Source organism: Pseudorca crassidens, chromosome 17, assembly GCF_039906515.1.
Source record: "Pseudorca crassidens isolate mPseCra1 chromosome 17, mPseCra1.hap1, whole genome shotgun sequence".
Taxonomy (NCBI): Eukaryota; Metazoa; Chordata; class Mammalia; order Artiodactyla; family Delphinidae; genus Pseudorca; species Pseudorca crassidens.
In genome coordinates, this window is record NC_090312.1 from 4,399,479 (window position 1) to 4,422,788 (window position 23,310).

A 23,310-nucleotide genomic window follows, 5' to 3' on the forward strand; every position below is an offset into this window, starting at 1 on the left:
CACGGCTGGTGGCCAGCAGGGTTGGGCCTGTGTCTGTCTGTGCCTGTGGCCCCCCCAGGCCCCTCCCTTGTGTGTGCTCTTTAGGCCTCTATGCCGCCCCTCTCAGAGCACCGCCTCGAGTCCTACACCATGGTCCTCAGCCCCCGCAATGGCTCTGGCCATCTCAGCCTCTCACTTTCTCTCCTGAGGTCCACACACACTCGGGAAGATGTTTGGGGGTGACACAGGTGTCCAGAAGTCGAGGTGCAGATTGGAGGTGGGCATCCTGCAGCCGCCCTCGGACCCACCTACCCACCCACCGCGAGGGCTGCCTCGCCCCTGCTCCCTCCTCTCTGGGTCGCCCAACCTGCTGCCCCCCTGCAGCCTCACTCCCAGCCCTGGAGGTTCAGACCACCTCTGAACCTCTGCCCAGGCATCCTCAGGCCCTGTCTAGTAAACTCCACCTGCTGAGCAGAGTTCTGGGGCCAGAGAGAGGGCGAGGGTCCCAAGGCACAGAGCAGGGTGCGGTGAAGCCGGACGTGTCCAAGGCTCCCGGGTCACCCCATTTAAACGAGGCCCCCGGGCAGCAGGCACATGGCCAGCCCACACCCAGGGACAGAGGAGGATGGGCAGTGAGCGAGCTGCCGTGGGCCTGGGGCACATGGCCCGTGGGAACCCCACGGCTTCAGAGATGGGTGCCCTTCCACGCGTACCGGCACACCCCGATTAGAAAACATCTCAACGAAAGCTCTGGGCTCAGGGCAGCGAAGAACTTCCCAGGCCCGCCTCACATGGGCTGCACGTGTTCCTGACACGCCTCCCAGTGCCGGGACTTCGCCCTGCTGTGTGGTCCTCAAGCCCTCTGGGCCCTGGGGCACTGCCCCACCACAGGGCCTGGGGGACTGGGTCTCCAGGTGCCCGGAGCACAGAGCCAGAGGCGACTGCGCAGAATCCCTCTGCCCTGGCGGGGTCACCCCAGGAGACACCTGGGAGGAGCCGCCTTCTCCCACACTCCACCTCTCTGACGATGCCTAAGGTCCCTCGCAGGCTCTCAGGGCCCGAGTCCAGGCCTTGTGGGCCAGGCTGCCACCCGTGGCCGTGCAGGCTGCTTCGAGCGAGGGCCAGAGCCGTCTTGCCCCTCGTGGGGCTGTGTCGCCTGGGTTGGGCAGGGGGTGCTTATTCAAACTGCACGAGCTGCCACGTGGCCTGGGGTGGCCCGTGCCCCCCACTCCATCGGCCTCCACCCTCGCGGACCTTGCTTCTCCCAGAGCCCTGCCCTTAGCCGCCCTCCCTTCTGCCCAGGGCGCACACACCTGGTTCCTCGCAGAGGCTGGCCCAGGGACGGTCTTCGTTTGAGTGCCCTATAGCAAACCCTGAATCTGAGCACAAGTTCATCTGGGAGATGGGGGGTCCCCCGCGGGGGAGTGAGGGGTCAGGGGCGGGGACGAGCCGGGGCGGAAGCATTCTCGGGCCCCTGGGCTGAAATCCTCGGGGAACTTGCGGGGAGTGAGAACACAGCTTCAGACTCCTCCTACCAGCGGCGAGAGCTGGCCTGTGTGTCCCCCACCCCTCGGGGGTTCCGTCCTGCCATGCCAGCTGTTCTAGGACCTGAACAGGTCAGATGCCAGCCTTGGGAGCCCCGGGGATGCTGGACATTGCAAGGAATCTTGGGGGCTGGGAGTGAGGGCTCGTCCACAGCCGTTTTCTGGGACTGGTTGAGTGTAACACAGTAGGTATTTGGTCTCTGCCCTCAGTTCCTGACAGAGCTGTTTCATCCCTTGGAATTTCCTGGGTGACAGGAGCATCTTTTGTTCGAAAAAAGGCGGCTCTGGGTGGGCTCCTAGACGGCTTCAGGATGGGGGCTGGTCGCCAGAAAGGCCCAGCATGACTAGAAGCTTGGGCCTCTCTCTCCCACCCTCATCCTCCGGGGAGCGGAGAGGGACTGGAAATTGAGTTAATTGATCATGCCTACAAGATGAAGCCCCCGTAGAATTCCCTCAGCTGTGGGGTGTGGAGAGCTTCCTGGTTGGTGAACACACCCACAAGCTGGAGGTCGTGCATCCCAACTCCACGGGGACAGAAGTTCCTGCACCCAGGATCCTCCCGGACCTCACCCTGGGCACCTCTTCATCTGGCCATTCGTCTGTATCCTTTATAACGTCATTTATAATCAACTGGTCAGCATAAGCCGTAAGTAAAGTGTTTTCCTGAGTTCTGTGAGCTGTTCTAGCAAATTATCAAACCTGAGGAGGGGGTCATGGGAACCCCATGTGTTTTATAGTTTCCGAAACAAATACAACAGTTGCCAGAGAAGTTACTGAATGCACCGAGAGAGAAGTCTCAAAGGGCTTCTTGGGGGAGGGGGTGTTGGAACTAACCCAGGCACCCTGAAAGGTGACCCACATGAGGCCTGTGTCCCGAGTGCCCCCCACGGTAGAGGAGATGAACTGCATCCGGCCCAAGGACAGCCCTGTGTGGGCTGTGAGCATTTGGAGCTTTCTCGAAGGGTCAGCGGGAGCCCAGGAGCCGTGTAGAGCAGGGGTGTTACTGTTGGCGTTGGCATGGCTGGATGGTTCCAGCGTGGAGGTGTGTGGTCGAGGCAGAGAACCCAGGCGCAGGTGTCTGGGTGACAGCTCAGCATCCTGGTCCTTCAGGTCCCGTGCTGTCGGCTCCTGAGCACAACAGTCCTACAGCTGCTGTGTCTGGAACCCTCCTCCCTCCCAAGGCCAGAGGAGGCTAAGCCCAGAATAGACTGTCCTTTTCATTTCACTAGCTGAGCTGGCTTGGTTTTGCCTCCTGACACTGTTCCCTTTGGCCAGGACAGGCCTGCAATGACCCCGTAATCACCCAGCCATCACACTCTTGTCATCCGAAATTCACCAAGCAGAGCCCAGATCCATGGGAGGGGGTCTGAGGAACTGAACTCCAACCCAGCCACAGGTCAACTCTGCGACCTCAGACATGTCACTTAAGACTCGATTTCTTTTCATCCGAATAAATGGAGATAAAAATACTTATTTCATGGGCAGTTTACGCTAAGAGTTTGGTTTGATCTCCTCAACATTCCTACACATGAGGGCAACTCCTCGTGAATACTGGTTCCCTCCTCGTACCCCTCCCGTCACCCATGTGCTCCCATCCACATCCCCGGCGTGTGCCTGGAATTCCACCATTCCCCTGGGAAGCTTAACAAGGGATATTGCTGTTTCCCATTAGACCCCTGCACAGGTTAATTTATTAAGTAACATGAAATAATACAAGGCAGGTATTTCTAACACAAATGCTCAAATGGTAAAGGGATTGTCTGACAAAGGAGTGAGCTCTGTGACTCTTTGTAGTCAAGCAAAAGCTGGAACTGTGGATGGTTTCAAAAGATGCCAGTGTCGGATGAGGCCTGTGAGCCCAGAAGCCACTGTCATTAGATGTCTTAAGAGCCAGCCTGGTCCCAGTAAGCAGAGAAGAGAGTGAGGTGCATGTGATCACCTGGTTCCTGGGGCCTCTGAGCAATGTCTTAAGGGATTACGACAAATAATAAGTAAAGATCAAAAGAGGGTGTCAACATGAAGGAGTAGGAGCCCAGACTAAGCTCCTATTGAAAATAACTAAAAATGATGGTAATTATGTAAAAACACATTTGTGAGTGCATCCACAAAGCTGGCAGGGGAGTAAGAAATAGTCCAGTACCTGTGTAGGCAGAATCCAAAAAGGCAAGCAGTGAACTGATGCCAACTTTCATTTTGAGGGTTTTTGCCAAAGCAGGAGCATCAGTTTTTTGCAGTCTCACAAAACAGGAAGGAGGAAGACAAATCCTAGGACCCATCAGGTGGGAAGTCTAATAGAAGGCCACTCCCCAATAACTTGGGAGGCCTACCATACTTAGAGAGTGGAAATAAAACTTCTCTGTCTCAACCCTTTGATTCCAACCCACATTGGCCCTCCCTTGAATCTGCAGTCCCAAGGCACACTCCCTGAAATCCACCCCCAAACTTCAAGTCATTCATTAATTTGAAAATGACCCTAAATATACACACCCCTACCACCACATACCAGACGTCTTACAGAAGTAAATGCATCCTTTCTGGAGGAATCTACTCTTGTCCCAAGCTCCAAGGGTTTCTACAAGGAAAATGAATAATTCAGAGTTTCAAAAGAAAGAAAGTCATTAAATACACAAGGAAACCATGCATCATGTGTGAGAGCCAGAAGAAACAGAAGCAGCAAACTTGGGCTTGAAAAGGAATCGGACATTGGCTTTATCAGACATAGACTACAAGATACGTGTGCTTTATATGTTTTGAGAAACGAAGAAGAAGATTAAAATGGGTAAAGACCTAGAACATCATAAAATAATCACGTGGGTAAAGACCTAGAACATCATAAAATAATCACGTGGAACTCCCATAATTGGAAAATAGAGCTGAAATTAAATACTTAACAAATAGGTTGAAAAGCAGATTAAACCCAGCTTGGGGGAGAACCAGTGAATGAAAGATAGAGCTGAAGATGTTAAGGAAAAAAATGCAGCCCAGAAAGACCAAAAAATATGAGACTTAAACACAGAGGACAGAGTGAGACACTCTCTCATACATCTAATCAAGTTCCTGGAGAAGTGGGTAAAGAGAATAGAGAAAAGGCAGTATTCGAAGGGATAATGACTGAGAACTTCTCAGAACTGATAAAGACAAAAGTCCACATATTTTAACAAGCCTGATAAATTCCAAGTAGCATAACACTTAAAAGACACAATAGACACGTCATAATACAATTTCAAGGACCAGATACAAAGGGATGATTTAAAAGGAGCTGGAAAGCAAAGACAGATTACCTTCAAAGAAGTGGCAAATTGATTGACAGCTGACTTTCCATCGGCAAAAACAAAGTCCAGAAGTCGGTGGTATAGCCTCGGAGAATGTGCTGAGTGATGCAAATCTTTTTCAGTAGATGAAATGATTATATTTTCATATAAACAAAAAACAGGGGTTCCACCCCCAAAACCTCATGGAAGGGAGTTCTGAAGAATGAATCTCAGGCAGAAAGAAATTGATGCCAGATAGAAAGTCAGAGATGCGAGGAAGAAGTAACAACAGACTGAGTGGTACACATGCGGGTAAATCTAAACAAACATTTACTGTATAGTAATAATTATCAAAACAGAATTGACATATAGCAAAATAACACATAAGTGTTGGTAAGGGGATGATTGGAATTAAAGTATTCTAAAATGCTTCAATTTCAATTTTAAAGGTTCAGGAGGAGGGTAAAGATATTGAGTAATTTAGACTTAAACTTTGGTGCTTTGTTTATGGAAGTGTCCATTTCTGGGATAAGCACTAAGAAAATGAGAAATAACATGAACAACTTCTAATCTAGATGCTCCAAAAAAATGGAATAAGGAAAGTTAATTATTCAATCAAAAAGTAGGAAAGAAAGGAAAGAAAATGACCAAAGAAATAAATGGTAATGACAGAACAAATAGAAGAAAATGACAACCATAGTGGTATTATCCCCATATTACAGGTGAAAAAAATGAGGCACAGAGCAATTAAGTAACACCTAGAAGTGGTTATAAAGTGAGTTGTAGAAATAAAGCATATCATACTTAGAGTAAATTAAGCTAAATATCCCACATAGAAGACTAGAGAAAACCCACAAAATCATGTTTATGATATTTATAAGAGACACTACAACCTAAGGATATAGTAGGTTGAAATGAAGTGTTGGAAAAAATGTACCAGAAAAATCCTAATTAAAAGTAAGTCTAAAGCAAAAAATAAATTAAGAAATAAAAACAATAACATCATGATAAAAGTAATAACATCAGGAAGCCTATAATAACTCCAAATATGTATGCAACCAATAATACTGCCTTCAATACATAAAGAAGAACTTGGTAGAACTAAAAGGAGAAATAAACCTCTCACAGTAACTAAAAGATCGAGAAGACAAAAATTGTTAAAGACATACAAGATTTGTAAAATTCCGTCATTAAATTTGATTTAATGGATTTATATAGAATACTCAGCAGCTTAGAAAGTCATTTTTATCAAGGGCATATGTTAAAGATTTGCTTTATGGCCCAGTAAGTAGTTGAAGGACTGTTATCCTACAGATGCATTATCTGAACCCAATATTCTTAACTTAGAAATGAGAAAAAGATGATTATAAAATCTTCATGTATTTGGAATCTAGTAAACACTTATAGGTAACTCAGAGTTGAGAGAGTTGAGAGAGGAAGTAACCATGGAAAGTAGGAGATACTGAAATTGAACAATTAATAAAAGTATATCAGAACTTGTGTGATGCACATAAATCAATATTTAGAAGAAGGTTTTATAAACTTAAATGCTTATATTCAAAAGAAGAAAGTGGGAAAGTTAATGAACAAAGCACCATCTCCAGGAGCTAAAAAAGATGGCATAAGAAATCAAAGAAAACAGAAGAATATAATAAAGATAAGATTGTAGATTAATAAAATAGGAAAGAGACACACAGTAACAAAAAGCCAAAGGTTGTTTCTTGAAAAGGCTAATAAAATTGAGAAACCTCTGAGTAGATTAATAAAGAAAAAAGAAAAGGCACAGATAGCCACACTACAAGTAAAGAGGGGACATCGGATACTGCAGACAATAATAGGAGACTGTTATAAGAGGAAATGATGAAGAAATTCGTAACAATAAACTTGAAAATGTAAATGAAATATACGTTTTCTAGTAAATATAATAGTTAAAATTTCTGGTAATAAATAGGATGAATAATCCTAAAACCATTAAAGCAATCAAATCTGTAGTTAAAAATCTTTTCAAAAAGAAAACCCCAGGCCCAGATGGTTTTTTACCAGTGAATTCTAATTCAAGGAACAAAAAATTCTAACGCTACACAAAATATTTCTGAACATGGGAAAAGAGGTGAAACACTCAGGTATATTTTTTGAGGCTGGTATAACCTTGATATCAAGATCTAACAAACACAGCAGAAGAAAAGAAAATTTTAGGCTAAATCCTAAAATTTTGCATCAACGTAGATGCAAAAAATTTGAATCTAAATGTTAGCAAACAGATTCAGTGATAACGTGTAAAAGAATACCATCATCAAGTGTTTGCTGGCAATCTGTGTGTCTTCTTTGGAGAAATGTCTGTTTAGGTCTTCTGCCCATTTTTGGATGGGGTTGTTTGTTTTTTTGATATTGAGCGGCATGAGCTGCTCGTATATTTTGGAGATTAATCCTTTGTCAGTTGCTTCATTTTGAAAGGGTGATCAGCATCACTAATCGTTAGAGAAAAATGCAAATCAAAACCACAATGAGGCTGAGTAATATTCCATTGTATATATGTGCCACATCTTCTCTATCCATTCATCAGGGAGATCAGCTCGGTGCTTTGCGACCACCTAGAGGGGTGGGATAAGGAAGGTGAGAGGGAGACGCAAGAGAGAGGGGATATGGGGATATATGTATGCATATAGCCGATTCACTTTGTTATACAGCAGAAACTAACACAAAACTGTAAAGCAATTATACTCCAGTAAAGATGTCAAAAAAAAAATAACCCCCAAACCACAAGGTATCACATCACACCTCTCAGAATGGCCATCATCAAAAAATCTGCAAACAATAGATGCTGGAGAGGGTGTGGTGAAAAGGGAACCCTCTTGCCCTGTTGGTGGGAATGTAAATTGGTACAGCCGCTATGGAGAACAGTTTGGAGGTTCCTTAAAAAACTAAAAATAGAATTACCATACAACCCAGCAATCCCACTACTGGGCATATATCCTGAGAAAACCATAATTCCAAAAGAGACATGTACCACAATGTTCATTGCAGCGCTATTTACGATAGCCAGGACATGGAAGCAACCTAAGTGTCCATTGACGGATGAATGGATAAAGAAGATGTGGCACATATATACAATGGAATATTACTCAGTCATAAAAAGAAATGAAATTGAGTTATTTGTAGTGAGGTGGATGGACCTAGAGTCTGTCATACAGAGTGAAGTAAGTCAGAAAGAGAAAAACAAATACTGTATGCTGACACATATAATGGGATCTTAAAAAAAAAATGGTTGTGTTGAAACTAGGGACAGGACAGGAATAAAGACGCAGACGTAGAGAATGGACTTGAGGACGCGGGGAGGGGTAAGGGGAAGCTGGGACAAAGTGAAAGAGTGGGATGGACATATATACACTACCAAATGTAAAATAGACAGCTAGTGGGAAGCAGCTGCATAGCACAGGGAGATCAACTCAGTGCTTTGTGACTACCTAAAGGGGTGGGATAGGGAGGGTGGGAGGGAGACGCAAGAGTGAGGGGATATGGGGATATATGTATACATATAACTGATTCATTTTGTTATACAGCAGAAACTAACACGACATTGTAAAGCAATTATACTCCAATAAAGATGTTAAAAAAATAAAATAAAAATTATTTTTCACAGCAAAAAAAAAAAGAATACTATAATCAAGCTGTATTTATTCAGAGAATACAAGGTTGGTTTTAAATTGGAAAAGGTAGTAATGAATCCACCCCTCTAACAAATTAAAGAAGAAAAATCATATCATTCTTACAGATGTGGGAAAAGTCTTTGATAAGAGTCAACATCCTCTTATGACTTTCAAAAAAACTCCAAAACCCCGCAAAAACCTCTTAGTAATCTAGGTCTAGAAGAGTTTCTTTAACCTAATAAAAGGATATCTATTAAAAGTATACATACAGAAAACATTATTCTTTTTTTTAGGGTACTTCTTAAATTTTTTTTAACATCTTTATTGGAGTATAATTGCTTTACAATGGTGTGTTAGTTTCTGTTTTATAACAAAGTGAATCAGCTATACACTGATTTAGTGTAGTGTATAACTACACACTGTGTTAGTTTCTGTTTTATAACAAAGTGAATCAGCTATACACTGATGGGAATATACATATATTCCCATATCTCTTCCCTCTTGCGTCTCCCTGCCTCCCACCCTCCTATCCCACCCCTCTAGGTGGTCACAAAGCACCGAGCTGATCTCCCTGTGCTATGCAGCTGCTTCCCACTAGCTATGTATTTTACATTTGGTAGTGTATATATGTCCATGCCACTCTCTCACTTTGTCCCAGCTTACCCTTCCCCCTCCCGTGTACTCAAGTCTATTCTCTAGTAGGTCTGTATCTTTACTCCCATCTTGCCCCTAGGTTCTTCATGACCCTTTTTTTTTAATTCCATATATATGTGTTAGCATACAGTATTTGTTTTTCTCTTTCTGACTTAATTCACTCTGTATGACAGACTCTAGGTCTATCCACATCACTACAAATAACTCAATTTCGTTCCTTTTTATGGCTGAGTAATATTCCATTGTATATATGTGCCACATCTTTATCCATTCATCTGTTGATGGACACTTAGGTTGCTTCCATGTCCTGGCTATTGTAAATAGAGCTGCAATGAACATCGTGGTACAGAAAACATTATTCTGAATGTTGAAATGTAAGCACTCTCTTTAAGATCAGGAATAAAACAAGGATGCTCATTGTCTCCACTTTTATTCAACATTGTATAATTGGTCCATGCCAGCACAGAAACTTAGATACAAGAGCAAATAAAATGCATAAGGCCTGGAAAGGAAGAAACAAAACTGTCATTATTTGCACATTATATCATCAATTACACTAAAAAATCCTAAAGAATCTTCAGGTTTATCGGAATTAGTAAGTGCTTAAGCAGTGTTGTTGGATACAAAATCAATACAGAAAATCCACAGCATTTTGGTACCACAACAAAAACCAGCTAGAAAATAAAATCATAAACATTACCATTTATAGAACTACGAAAAATATAAAGAATCTGTGGTAGGCAGAATAATGACATTCCAAGGATGTCCACGTCCTAATTCCCAGAACTTGTGAAAATAATGGGTTCGTGGCAAAGAGTAATTATGGGTACAGATAAAATTGAAGTTGCTAATCACCTGACTTTAAAATAGGGAGATTATCCTGGATTAGCCATGTGGGTCCAATATATTCACAAGGTTTCTTAAAAGGGAAAGAGAGAAACAAAAGAGAACCCGAGAGATGACAGCATGAGAAGACTCTAGCCCGATGTTGCTGGCTTTGAAGATGGAGGAAGGGGCCGTGAGTCAAGAGGTGCCTCAACCTCTAGGAGCTGGAAAGACAAGGAAACAGAGTCTCCCCCCAGAGCCTCCGCAAGAACAAAGCCCTGCCCACACCTTGACTTTTACTCAGCAAGACTCATTTTGCACTCTGACTTCAAGAACTGTAAGATAATCAGTTTGTGCTGTTTAAGCCACCAAGTTTGTAGTGACTTGTTACAGAAACAATAGGAAACGGGGGCTTCCCTGGTGGCACAGTGGTTAAGAATCCGCCTGCCAATGCAGGGGATATGGGTTCGAGCCCTGGCCGGGGAAGATCCCACATGCCACGGAGCAACTAAGCCTGTGAGCCACACCTGCTGAGCCTGCGCTCTAGAGCCCGTGAGCCGCAACTGCTGAGCCCGTGTGCCACAGCTGCTGAAGCCCGTGTGCCTAGAGCCTGTGCTCTGCAACAAGAGAAGCCACCGCAATGTGAAGCCCACGCACTGCAACGAGGGGTAGTCCCCGCTCGCCGCAACTAGAGAAAAGCCCTTGTGCAGCAATGAAGACCCAATGCAGCCAAAAATGAATAAATAAAATTTAAAAAAAAGGAAACAAACACAGAATCCAGGAATAAATCTTTAATGTGTAAGACCGTTATGGAGGAAATTGTAAAAATTTATTGGAAGACATTAAAGGAGACCTAAGTAAATGGTTGGAAGACTCTCTTTCATAAAGATGTAACTTCTCACTAAATTGATCTATAGGTTCAATGCAACACCAGTAAAAATCTTAATTTTTTTGTGGGGCGGTGAAGCTTGGCAAGGTGATTCTAAAATTCATATATAAATGCAAAGGCCCAATAATAGCCAACATACTCTTGAAGAATAAGCCAAAATGTATTATAAAGCTAAACAAGTACACACTGTGGAATAGAAAAATGGGTCAATGGAAAGCCCAGAAACAGACCTGTGCATATAGGGACATATGATGTATGAAATATTGCTGTCACATGCCAGTGGGAAGGGGATGGAATTTTCCTTAAATAGTGCTCAGAAAGTAAATGAGTAGCCATAGGGAAAGAGAGATACTGGGCCCTGCTACACACCATATGTAAAAATTATTCTAGATTAAGACCTAAACGTGAAAGGCAAAATATAAAATATTTAGAAGACATTAAAGATATCTTACGATCTTGGGGTAGGGATAGATATCCTAAATAAGACACAGAAAGCACAAGCCATAAAAATGATCGATTTCACTATATTAAAACTAAGAACTTTCATTCATCAAAAGGCCATAAAGAAAGTGGAGAGACAAGTCACCCACTGGGAGAAATATGAAGAGGGTCTTACACCGTAATGAGATTATTCACCCTGGAAATGGCCTCGCCTGACTGCAAACGAGGCATGTCTCTTTTAGGGAGGAGGGAAGAATGAGCACCAGAAGTTTCTACCACACCTAGTGAGGTTGAACTGGTCCTACCCGAAGACCCAACGATTCTACTGTCATGTACATAACGTGATGAATGTACAGTGGCTTGTGTAACATGAGCTGTGTGCCAGAATGTTTACAGCAGAATTGTTCATAGCAGGGAAAAAAAGGACATAAGTTCACATTCCATAGTAAGAATGGAATGTACCGATCCGTTTCAGCATATTCATATAGCAGAATAGTATACAATGATGAATATGCAACAATGGATCCACTTCCAAAACATAACGTTGATGGAAGAAAGGCAACAGAAAAGCACGTGCAATATGATTCTAATTACTTGAAGTCCAAAAAGCAAATCAGTGTATTTGTTAAGGATACATACCAAGTTGTTACAAAAAAAAAAAAAAGACAATAAAGACAAACAAGTGAGTGACACAAAATTTAGCATAGATTCCTCTGGATTCCCTCAGAACTCTCATGGGACCTGAGAGGGCAAACGGGGCTCTGGGAATCAGGTAATGTCCCATTTATTCACCTGGGCAGTGAAAACTTAGTTCTATGCCTCTGTCCAAAAATTGAGATGTTCAGTTCAGGCCCAGGTGATGAGAATTGTCAAAGACATGGCTTTCGGTAAAAAAAGAAAAAAAAAAAGAAAAAGCTCCTTTGGCACAGATTCAGCAAACCAATAAAGAAATTCTTTCCTTCCACCTTTAGTTTGCCATTTCAAACCTGCTGATTAATCACAGTGTGTTCCTGGCAGCCGCCCAGACCAGCTCCTCTGAAAATAGGTGAAGTGGGAGCCCTCGGACAAGAGCACCTTCAGCACCACGGACAGCAACCCACGGCTGGCCCTTCTGAGACCAGCTATGTAGCGATTCAGAATGTTGCAGAAGGGCAGAGGCCTTCAAAGTCATGGCCCAGGAGGCAGAGGATGAAACAGAACCCAGGTCTCCTGATACCTAATCTAGTCTTCATTCCATTGCTCCTGGCTTTGGCTAAATGGACTGAAACTCCTCCCTGAACCAAGAAGTCGCCAGGGGCCTTCCACATGTGGCTTTCACACATGCCATTGAAGGCTTGGGCTTCGCAGTCAGTCTCAGCAGGGTTGAGATCTGACTCTGCCTGCATCATCTGAGTGCCCTCGGAAGTCTCTTCACCTCTCCAAGCCTCAGTGTCAGTCATATCAACTCCCCACAGAGTTGCTGCGAGAATTCAGTAATATTAGATCTTGTGATCTGGTGTGCATTTAAAACCTAGAAAATTCCCTCTCCCTCAGTGGATTTCATATAGAAAAAAAAAATTGGTTCTTTGGAACATTTCAAAGATGCTGAAACAACTAGAGGCTGTTCTGGAAATAAACCCCACAAAATTTCCGTATAAAATCTTGGCATTCCTAACAGATATTAAGGCTCCCTTAGATGTCGATGTCTTAGCTTTGTCCAGTCTGGTTCATTAGAGGCCCCTGATCGTTGCCTAATATGTCCTTACTTTTTGTCATGCCAAGAGACGCTCAGAGAAGAGGGGTGAAAATATGCCTACAAAATGTCTCTAAGGCTAAGGGTCCTCAACCACACACTGCTTTCCCACATTGAACCTGAAGGGTAATATATTGTTCTCTTGATTAGTCGCTAGATTCTATTTACTAGTATTTTATTTAGAAATTTTCACCTATACGTGTGCCATCAGTCTATAGTTCCCCTTATTTTGTATTAAAGATATTCTAGATGCATAGAATGAATAAGGGCATTTCTCTCCTATCCTTTTCTATGGCCTCAAATAGTTTAAACAGTATTAAAATGATTCATTCTTTAGAAATTAGATAAAACTCAGCTGTGAGCCTGTCTGGTTCTGCTGTCTTTCCACTGATAGATCTCCAGTCACCTTCTAATCTCTTCTATGGTAATTGGTCTATTAAAATTTTCCATTTTTTCTTGGACTGATTTTGGTAATTTACTAGGAAATCATCCATTTCCCTGAGGTTTTCAATTTGTTATCACAGAGTTGCGTGTAATATTCTCTCATAATTAGTTTTATCTCTCCTGTATCTGTAGTTATGTTGGTATGTCTGCCTTCTTACTGCTAATCTTGTCTAATTTTACTGTCTCTCTTCATTCTCCATAATTGGACTCACGAGGGTTTTTTCTATTTTATTAGCCATTTCAAAGGATAAGCTTTTGCATTTACATATTCTTCCCACTGTTTAAATGTTTTTTTCTATTTCATCAGTTTCAGTTCTTTATGAATTCCCCTTTTCTTGTTTCTTTTGTTGTTTCTTGTCCTAATTGCTTGAGACAAGTACTAAAAATGATGTTATGTTTAGCCTTTGCCCCTTCGAATGAAGGCATTTAGGCGGTGTGTTTCCAAGCTGTTATCTTCACTCCATATGTTTTAACATGAAGCATTTTCTTTTTCTTTGTTTTCCAGATGATATATAACTTCTCCCTTGATTTTTCTCTTTGATCCAAGAGTTATGCATGAATGTTTTAAATTTGCAAGTAAAGTGTTTGGCTCCCATTTTATTATTAATTACTACGTGTGTTGCATATGGCTGGAGCATGAGGCCTGTGAAAACTTCATTCTTGGGTTCTTGAATTTGGTAATGTTTTATTGTCAGCCTATTATATACTGATTTTCCTCGGTGACATTTGGGCACATAAAAAGGGATTCACTATTTAAAAAAAAAAAAAAATATATATATATATATATATATATATATAACGATATTATATATATGTTCACAGTTATTGGTTGCATTATTCTGTTCTGGTGTTATTACTTTGTTGTTTTTGAATTTCATATATACATAGAAGCAGAGAGATAACGTATACTATACATCCATCATCAAGATTCAGTAGCTGTGTACATTTTGCTATGTTTGTTTTTTACTGAGGTATTTAGAATTAAATTATAGGCTTCATGGCATTTCACCCCTAGATACTTCAGTTTATCTCTTTACTAAAGAAGGATGCTCCCCTACTTAACCATGATACCATTACTGCACCTGAGAAAATAACAGTGATGTTCTATAATCTTCTAAAACTCCATCCATATTCAAATTTCCCTAATTGTCCCTAAGACAGCTTTTAAAAATCTGATTTGCTCAAACTAGGATCCAATCAATGGCCATGCAATAAATTTGATTGCCTCTTAACTTCTAACAGTTTCTTAATTTCTAATACTCTTGTCCATTTCTTATGGAGATCGTGCAATGGTCTCTCACTATAATTATACTTTTATCCGGTTCTCTTTCCTTTCCTAATAGGTTTTGCTTACATATTTAACTCTTTTTTTCTTTTTAAATACAGGCTTATGACTGTATAGCACTTCATTGTATAACATTCTAATTTATCACACATAAATATTTTAAACCTTTTTGAGATTACTATCTACCCGTCCTACTTTATTTTCATTTGCTTTATCCTTGTAGCTATTTTCCCTGCAACTTATTTTATTTTATTATTATTTGTAATGTCTTTTTTTGAACATCTTTACTGGAGTATAATTGCTTTACAATGTTGTGTTGGACTTCCAGCCTCCAGAACTGTGAGAAACAAATGTGAGTTGTGTAAGCCCCCCGGACTGTGGTATTTTGTTATGATCGCCCAAGCAGACAGACTCTAAGACCCCTTCCATTGCACTGATAGCCATTCTCTCTTCCCTGTTTCCCAGATCTCTCTACTTTGAAAATCAGATACCACCTATTCCACACAATAAGATATTCTATTTTTCCCCTGATTATTCCTCCCCAGTCCAATAAGATGATACTTCTAGACATCTTTTATTTTCTTCCTTTCCCCTCCCCCTCCAAGATGAGATCCTTGCAAAGTTTATAATTGTCCTTCCTGGCCATAACTTGTAGCTGTTGCTGAGCTATGACTTTTATAAATAGACTATCATTACAATTTTTCCTTTCAGTACGGACCTTCAATTTTAGGAACCCTTACTTAGCACTTAGATGATACAGTCTGGGACAGGTCTATCCTTATTCATTTTTATTCAATTTACCACATAGCAAGTTCCACTGCTCACCATTACGTCTTTCCCTTTTCATCGTTCTTCATTTCATGGGCTCTGTTCTGTCTTCTTTATTTTCAGGTTTGGGTCTTCTCTTGAGTCTTTTCTTCAAATGAAGCATGCAGGGGATAGAAGAGAATTTGGGAAGTGTACTCTCAGAATCTTCCTTTTGCCTTGACGGGTAAGTGGGAACTTGCCTAGGGACAGGATTCTTGGGTGAAGGTCTTTGCCAGGTATGAGGGTGGACAGAAGACCCCAGGCTTGGCCACGTGGCCTGCTTTGGCCAACACAGTGCATCCAGAAGTGATGGAGGATGTTTCTGGGCAGAAGCTTTTGGGACCATGGTGAAATCTGTCAGGTTCCATCTCCCTGTCTGGGATGGTGGAAGCCTAGGGAAAGGGAGCATCTGTCAGCCTAGGTCTCAGGGAGCCAGTGAACAGAGCTACTATCAACTCAACATGGGCAGGAAATAAGCCTTTGTAATTTGAGCCACTGAGTTTTTTATTTAAACAATGTTCTGGTTCTGCTATGTCTCAGTCAGCACAGGCTGCTGCGACAAAATGCTGCAGACAGTGGTGGGGATGGGGGGTGACCAACAACAGACATTTATTTCTCATGGTTCTGGAGGCTGGAGTGTCCAAGACTGGGCACTGGCAGATCCGGCACGGCAAGAGCCCTCTTCCTGGTTTGCAGATGCCCTTTCTCACTGTGTCCTCACGTGGCCGAGAGATAGTGAGAGAGAGAGGGCTCTGATCTCTTCCTCTTACTATAAGAACACTAACCCCATTACAGGGCCACACTCTTATGACCTCATCTAAACGTGATCGCCCCCCGAAGGCCCCACCACCGAATGCCATCACACTGAGGGTTTCAACATATGAACGTGGGGGACACAGACATTCAGTCCATGACATGCTGTATAATCTATCCCATCCTGACTGATTCAGAAACCGATAGGATGCGGGGTGCTCTCACTCTCCAGGTACAACTCTCCCCGTCGTGTCTGGCTCTAGGCCCCCCTAGATGCCATGATTTTTCTTTGTCAGCTCTTTGGAGGCTCAGATCTGATAGCTGAGTGCCCCTGTGTTGATCTGGGTCCTCCAAGAAGCAGATGTTGAGATGCAACTAAACACACAAGAAATTTACTAGGGAGGACACTTGAGAGGAAACGGGGAGGGAGCTGGGAGAGCCATCACACCGTGATCTGACCCAAGTGAAAGAGGGAGGGAAGGAAGGATGGTAGGGTGGAAACCAAATACTCAGTTAAATTTAGCTGCCAAAAGGCTACTGCTCAGAAAAGGCAAATAGACAGGAGGTGAAGTGAGGCCTGGCCCCAGAGTCTGGCCTGACGCTTCCTTTCCATGGTAGCTGAGGTGCAGGCCAGAACACAGGTCAGTATGGCCAAGCACGGGCTGCACAGGAGAGAAAGGGGTGTGGGGTGCATTGGGGACTGAATTGTGGACAGTACTGCTGATGAAGGATCGTGGGAGTCAACATGTACACAGTACATCGGTCTGTGGTGTGTAAGCATCCTGACCTCACCTTTGCAGCCTCCAGGGCCTGGACCAGGAACTGGCCGAGTACATGCTTAACAGACATTCAAGAAAGAATGAAGACCTGTATCTCTACTCTGGTCTCAGATTCTAAGACATAGTCTGGGAGAGAGAGACTTTGGGTGGGAGCACCAAGGAGGTGTGCACCAGCACCAGAGTCAGGGAAACTTACCCTGATCGTCTCATCCCCACCCGTCATCGCTGCCCGCTTCTACCTCGTCTGCACACCACATTCTCCCTCCTCTTTGGTTCCTGCATCTCTCCTTCTTCTCTCTGATCCCCCAGTCTCTCCATCCTTCTCTCTGGTCCTCCACTTTCCCTTCCTCTTTCCGATGTTCCAACTCTCCCGCTCCTGCCCCTGCTCTGCTGGGTTCAAAATCTCAGGACTGTTGTGCAGGAGTCTCCGGTGCCCCTGCATTTGGAGAAGGAACAGGAGCTCATGAGAGAGTGAGGTTCAAAGCTAGGGACAGAGACAAACACAACCAGCTCACCTTCCTTCAGTGCTTACCTGTGCCAGGCACTCTGCTAAGTACAAAACACACCGCGTCCGCATTTCACAGATGAGGAAATTGAGACTTGGGTGAAGTGACAGGCCCAAGGTCAATCAGCCAGTATATGGTGGAGCCAGGATTCAAACTCAGGACCATCTCATTCCAAAGCCCACCTGTCTGCACTACCTCCACCCCAAGCTCAGAGACTGTGCCAGTGTGGTACCTGGCTTTTCACCCTCACCACCATCCAATCAGCCAGGAGCCCTCATTCCACCCATTCTGCAAGGGACGGGCCTGAGGCTTGAAGTCCAGGGGTTCACCCAGGAAGTCGGTGCCCAGATCTGAGCCAGGTCGGCCCTAGTGCACACGCAGACTGAGTCCTTGACCATTATGGGCCACCTCCTCACACGAGGTGTCCCCTCCAGCCCTCCTCCACCCCTAGCATCGTGGTCCTGATGCACCCATGCTCCAGCCGGCCTTGATCCGGGGCTGTTCACTTGCGCTGTGTTGGAACTGCACGGTTGTCACATACTCAAGGGATGGAATCTCTGCCTGGCTCCATCCAAGCTGCACAGCGGCAATGGAGTGTGAGAAAAACAGGAGTGCAACCTGTGATGTGGTCCTTCTCAGCTCAGCCTTCTCTCCTGGGCATCCTCCTCTCTAACCGTATCCTCGAACCTTCTTGAACATCCATCCCCTTTGCGTTCTCATCTGCTCCCTTGCACTTGACCCTTAAGGAAGGTCTTACATCAGCATCCGTGGACTTTAGGGTGTAAAAGTCAGTGTTGCCCAGGCCCGGCCCCATTGCTGAAATGGTGCTAACTTCCCTGGGGAAAATCCTTAGGATTTTGTTTCTTTATATTTCTCTCTACTTTTTATATTTTACGCAAAAAGTATTGTTTGTGATCAAGAATAAATAAATTAAAAGGGTACAATGATTATAAAGAGTCAGTAATTCAACCTGCCACCATTAAAGAGATTTTAGGCATCTGAGTGGAGGTGTGTGGGGGATTTGGGGAACTGAGGACTCTTCCTGTTGCTTCGGAAATCGCACCTTGTCCACCAGGCCTGTCCTAGGTCGTTGGAGACCAGACAGCATCGGAAGCTGCAGTGATTTCACCCAACTCACCCCCGGGGCGCCTGGTCCCCTGTGAGTGGACCCCGGCCCCGACAAGAGACGCTCAGCAGTGGCCTCTGGGAGGCTGGGGCCATGGGCTGTGTGCACTGCAGGCCCAGCCCCTTCACAGTCATCAGAGTTGGAGTCGTCATTGTTTTAATTGACCACCCATTTCTTGGGGACCCTTCTTCTTCCAGGTTGGAGAGCTCCCCAGGTGCCCTGTGGTGCTGATTCTACAGGATGTGGGTGCCCCACACTGTGCAATGAAGCGGATGTGCCTTCTCTCCCTCCCCACACAATGCATGCGTGGACTTCCATGAATGCGCAAATGAAATCCATCTTCCTCCCGTGGGCTGCGAGAACCTCTGTGATCTGGCCCTGCCTCCCGTCCTCCTGGGGGGGCTCGGAGCCCTGACCTCTGACCTCATCTTGTGCCAACTTCCTCTGGGCCAGCATCCCAGCCACATTTGCCTTCTGGCTCTTCCCTGAATAGGCCAGCGCCCCTCCCCTGACCCCAGGGCCCTTGCACAGGCTGTTCCTCTGCTTAGACACCCTTTCCTGGGCCCAAACGTGTCATTCAAGTCTCAGCTCCAGTGTCATCTCCACGGGCTGGCCATCCCTGACCACTGCACCTCAGATCTCTCTCTGCCCAGTACACTTTTCACCGTCCTGTGTTTCTCATCTTCCTGCAATCACCTGTCTCTGGCTTTTCCCTGATGGTTAACCGGTTTACTGTTCACTTTCCCAGCAGGACGATTGCTCCGTGACAGCAGAGACAGCTGGCCCCCCAATACTCCTCGAGGCAAGGGCTGGATTGCCAAGCTATGTGGACTCCCTGGAGACCCTCTGGGGGGCCCTGGACCTGGGCTCGGGGGCCTGGGAGGTGGATGGTGTCCCAGCTCTGCAGACGATGATGACTCTGTGACCTCCCATAAGTCCCTGGACTTCTCCGGGCTGCCGTCTCCTTATTCATCGAACGAGGAAGGAGACCTAACTGCCAGTGTACCTTCCGGCCCTGTGGGAAGAGACTTAAACCCCGGATGGGGCCCTACAATGTGTGCATCCTCAGAGTGTGGCTGTGCCTTCTCCACGCCCATAGCAACCAGAGAGCTGGGATCAGCCCATCCCACGGCCTGGGGACTGGCCAGGAAGCCCTTTGGGGTCCCACCATCTACACTGGTCTGGGCTCCCGCAGCCCCTGTGACCCACGGGTCTCCAGCTCCAGACCTGCCATGGCCATCTCCCATCTATCTTGTGTCACAAACTCCCAGCCCCTGCCTGGCACGGCGGCCCCGAGCCTGGCAGGTGATGTTTCAGGGGCAGAGAAAGCCCCTCTGAAGCCCCAGACCCTTGCAGAGCTCCCATCAGCTCAATGGATGTTTCCTGATCCCTACTCTGTGCTGGGGACACAGACAGGTCGGACAGGCCCTGTCCTAGGAATCTCGAGGCCTGGACCGGAACAGGGGCTGTTCGCACCGGGGCACGTGGGCCAGGCCCAGACCCCACCTGGGCCAGAAGGGTTTCCAGGGGAAGGCTCCCATGGAACAGGAGCCTCTGGAAGCACCCCACCCTCTCTTCCCTCCGCCGGGAGGTGACAGGCCCGTGATTATACAAACGATACACCTGCGAGTCCCAGAATAGCAGCAGTGTGTACAGGGATGCCTGTCTCGCTGCCACCGCGGCTGCATTTGCAGAAATACCTTCTGCCGCACAAAGGTGAACATGACAGAGGCGAGAACCAGGCTTCTGAAAAGGGAAAATATTTAAACACCTTCCGCAGGGATCTGTAAACTCTCGGCACGGGGACAACGGTGGCGCCATGTGACTGGACTAAAGTTAGCTCCCACCGGAGGAAGCTGACTCCCCGGCCAGGAAGGTGGAGGGAGGAGGGCAGCGTGTCCTCCGCGGGGCGGGCGGGATGAGCTCCCGCACCGCGTGGCCCTGCCTGCGGGCCAGGCCTCCGCCGGCGAGCCGCACACGCCTCCCCGTGCTTCATCCAGATGGATGGAGAGCCCTCTTCGGCCCTTGCCAACCAACCGGTGGGGTGGGGGGCAGAGGCACGGAGCGGGTCGCCCACTCGCCCACGGTCACGCCGGGTGGAAACGACAAGCTTGGGATTTGGATCCCGGCCGCCTGACTCAGAAGCCGGTACTTATCCCACAGCCCGAATGCCAGTCGGGGTCCGTCTGGGAGAACTGATCTGATGGTGATGGAGAGCCTGGTCACACCCCGTGTGCGCTTTAGGGACACGCTGCTTCGGACCGGGGTGGGGGGGTCCGCAGAGCAGCCTCCACGCCCCGGCTCTGCCCCGTGCCCGTGCTGGACAACTTCCAGGTGTTCCTGTCCACAGCCACATCAACAACCGCGGGGCATCCCGTCTCACACCCGAGCGCAAGCTTCCCCACGTCCCACATTTAGAGCGTTCTCCATAAGCTATTGTTTGTTTTTAAGAGCGGAAGATTTTTTATTTTTAATTATTCTTATTTACGTCAGCATTAGTATTACGAAAGAGAAGAGCTGGGTTCAACAAATGTCCCCTCTTTATGGGTGTCTAATTATTTTACGCACTGGGTGGTGAGGAGGTGACTGAGAGAAAGGTCACCAGTGCCATTTCCTGGCCACCAGTACGTCGTTCTTGAATCCATTTCATTAATCTAGTCAGCAAACGCCCAGGAGCCTCTGCTCTGCCAAGCCCCGCGTACCCAGAAGCGGAGGCTGGGGGCAGGATGCCCTCCCCACTGCCCAGGAGTCCCGCTGTGGGTGTGGACATGCTGCCCTCCCATCTCCTGGGCCTGGTTTTCGAACAGCCTCCCTCAGGGGTTGGCCCTGACGCTCCGGCCTCGGTTAATGAGACCCTCCTGCTGGGCACAGGGTTCGTGCCCCTCCAGCAACCCCCCTCAGGAGCTGTCAGCTGGTGAAGCCTCTGCCGATGGCCTGATTGATCCTGGCAGCACTGGGGCTCCGTGGGGAACACGATGGAGCTATTTATGGAGCAGGTGTGGAGCTGGGCAGTGGTTCAGGCTGCGCGTTAAGAAGCCTGAAATCCACTGATCATATTTCCTGCAGTAAAGCGAGGGCTTGTGTGTGTGTTGGGGGGGGTGGGGTTGGGGGCCGCCCTTGGCTCGAAGGAGGGGCCCCTGTCCTTGCCTCTGCCCTCATTCGCATGTCACCCTGAGTCCCAGAGAGGGCTGGCTGGCTCCTCCCCTGCTAGATGAACTTCCTACTCTTAAGAGTCCTCTAACTCCGGGGGCAGATCAGATCCTCCCTGAGCCTCGAACCTGCACACCGATCGTTCCTGCAACAGTTTAGAGTGTGAATCTCCCAGGCGTCTTTGCCCACGTGGTCACAATTGGAGACATCACCGCACAAGGAGAACTCTGGGGCTCAGAAATTCCAAGTAAGACCCCCCTTGGGCTTCACATCTCAGGGAGGAGCCCACCCATCTGGGGCTCTGTGTCCTCACATCACCTGATGATGGACTTTTGGGGCAGGTGCAGGTCCAGCAGCCCCAGGTCACAGGCTCTGACTGTCCACCCTATGAACTACTTCCCCTGCCCCTGACATGACATTCTGGAATCCTCTGGACAGACTGAGCCTGGCCAGCCTCAGTTTCCCTTTTCTGGCATTGGCTCTGCCTCTCGTGTCTTGGGAGCCCTGGGCCATTTTCCTGCTCCCCTCCCCCGACTCTCACCACATCAGCCCTGGGACCAGCCTCAGCATATTTGGGATTTAATCATGGAGCCAATGAAACAACTTTTAGCACCTCCTGTGTACCAGGGACTGGGCTGACTCTCCCTCTTCCTTCGCAGCCTTTTCGCCATCACACTGGTCCAGCCTGGCAGCCTGTGCCTGGAGAGGAGGACGCAGCCCCCCAGCTCCCACCCCACCCCACAAAGGATCTGCAGTCATGGTCACTGTCCTAAGCTTAGAGCCTTGGCTTCATCACCGGCCAAGGGGATGATGATGGCCTCACAGAGTCATCATGAATGCTCAATTCCCAGCTCAGGCTGAACACCCAGCAGCTGCTCAAGAAAGGCTCACTCAGGACCAGCCCACCAAGGCGCCATACACCACCATCACGGTGCCACTTGCTCACGGCTCCCTACGTCCTCTCACAATGCCATCTCAGCTGGGGCCAGGTTGGTGATGGCCTTGAAAGGAAACAGGTGAGCACTGAGCCCAGGATGAGCCCTGTGTGGACCCCTGTGTTCAAGATTCTCAGGCTGTAACAGATCTCGACCAAAGACAGGGCTGGGATTGATTAGCAATGTCTGCTGTGGGCCCAGGCCAAGGGAAGGCAGCCTGTGTGCCAATATTGGTGAGCTCACCCTTGGACCCACTCCCCTCTCCAGGCTCACTCCTCACTCCTTCCACTGTCTGAGCTCTTGTTGCTTTCTGCCCTCTCTTCCACCTCTGCGTTTCGTGTTCTTTCTCCTCCTTCTTCATTGCACTCGACCCCCCAGGGACATCAGAGTCAAGGCCTAAACCTCAGAGACTCTCCGGGTCCTGGCAGGCAACCACCTTTGCCATCTGCACAGCTATTTTTTTTTTCTTTCACTCTTCTACATCTACCTCTTCCTGCCTTCCTTTGAGAGATCTCACTTGGGGTGATGACTTCAGACGCACTGGCACGTGAACTCAACTCCGC

General features: G+C 46.7%; 1 long non-coding RNA gene across 2 annotated transcripts; it reads left to right on the plus strand.

Annotated features, from left to right (window-relative positions):
- Positions 1 to 8,261: 8,261 nt before the first annotated feature.
- LOC137210737 (uncharacterized) lies at positions 8,262 to 23,280 on the plus strand. 2 transcript variants are annotated; one of them, XR_010936687.1, is made up of 3 exons: positions 8,262 to 15,682; positions 18,860 to 22,059; positions 22,472 to 23,280. It is a non-coding gene; the product is annotated as an uncharacterized lncRNA (long non-coding RNA). The 2 variants fall into 2 exon arrangements; XR_010936686.1 differs by lacking the exon at positions 22,472 to 23,280 and having other exon boundaries at positions 18,860 to 22,440.
- Positions 23,281 to 23,310: the final 30 nt, after the last annotated feature.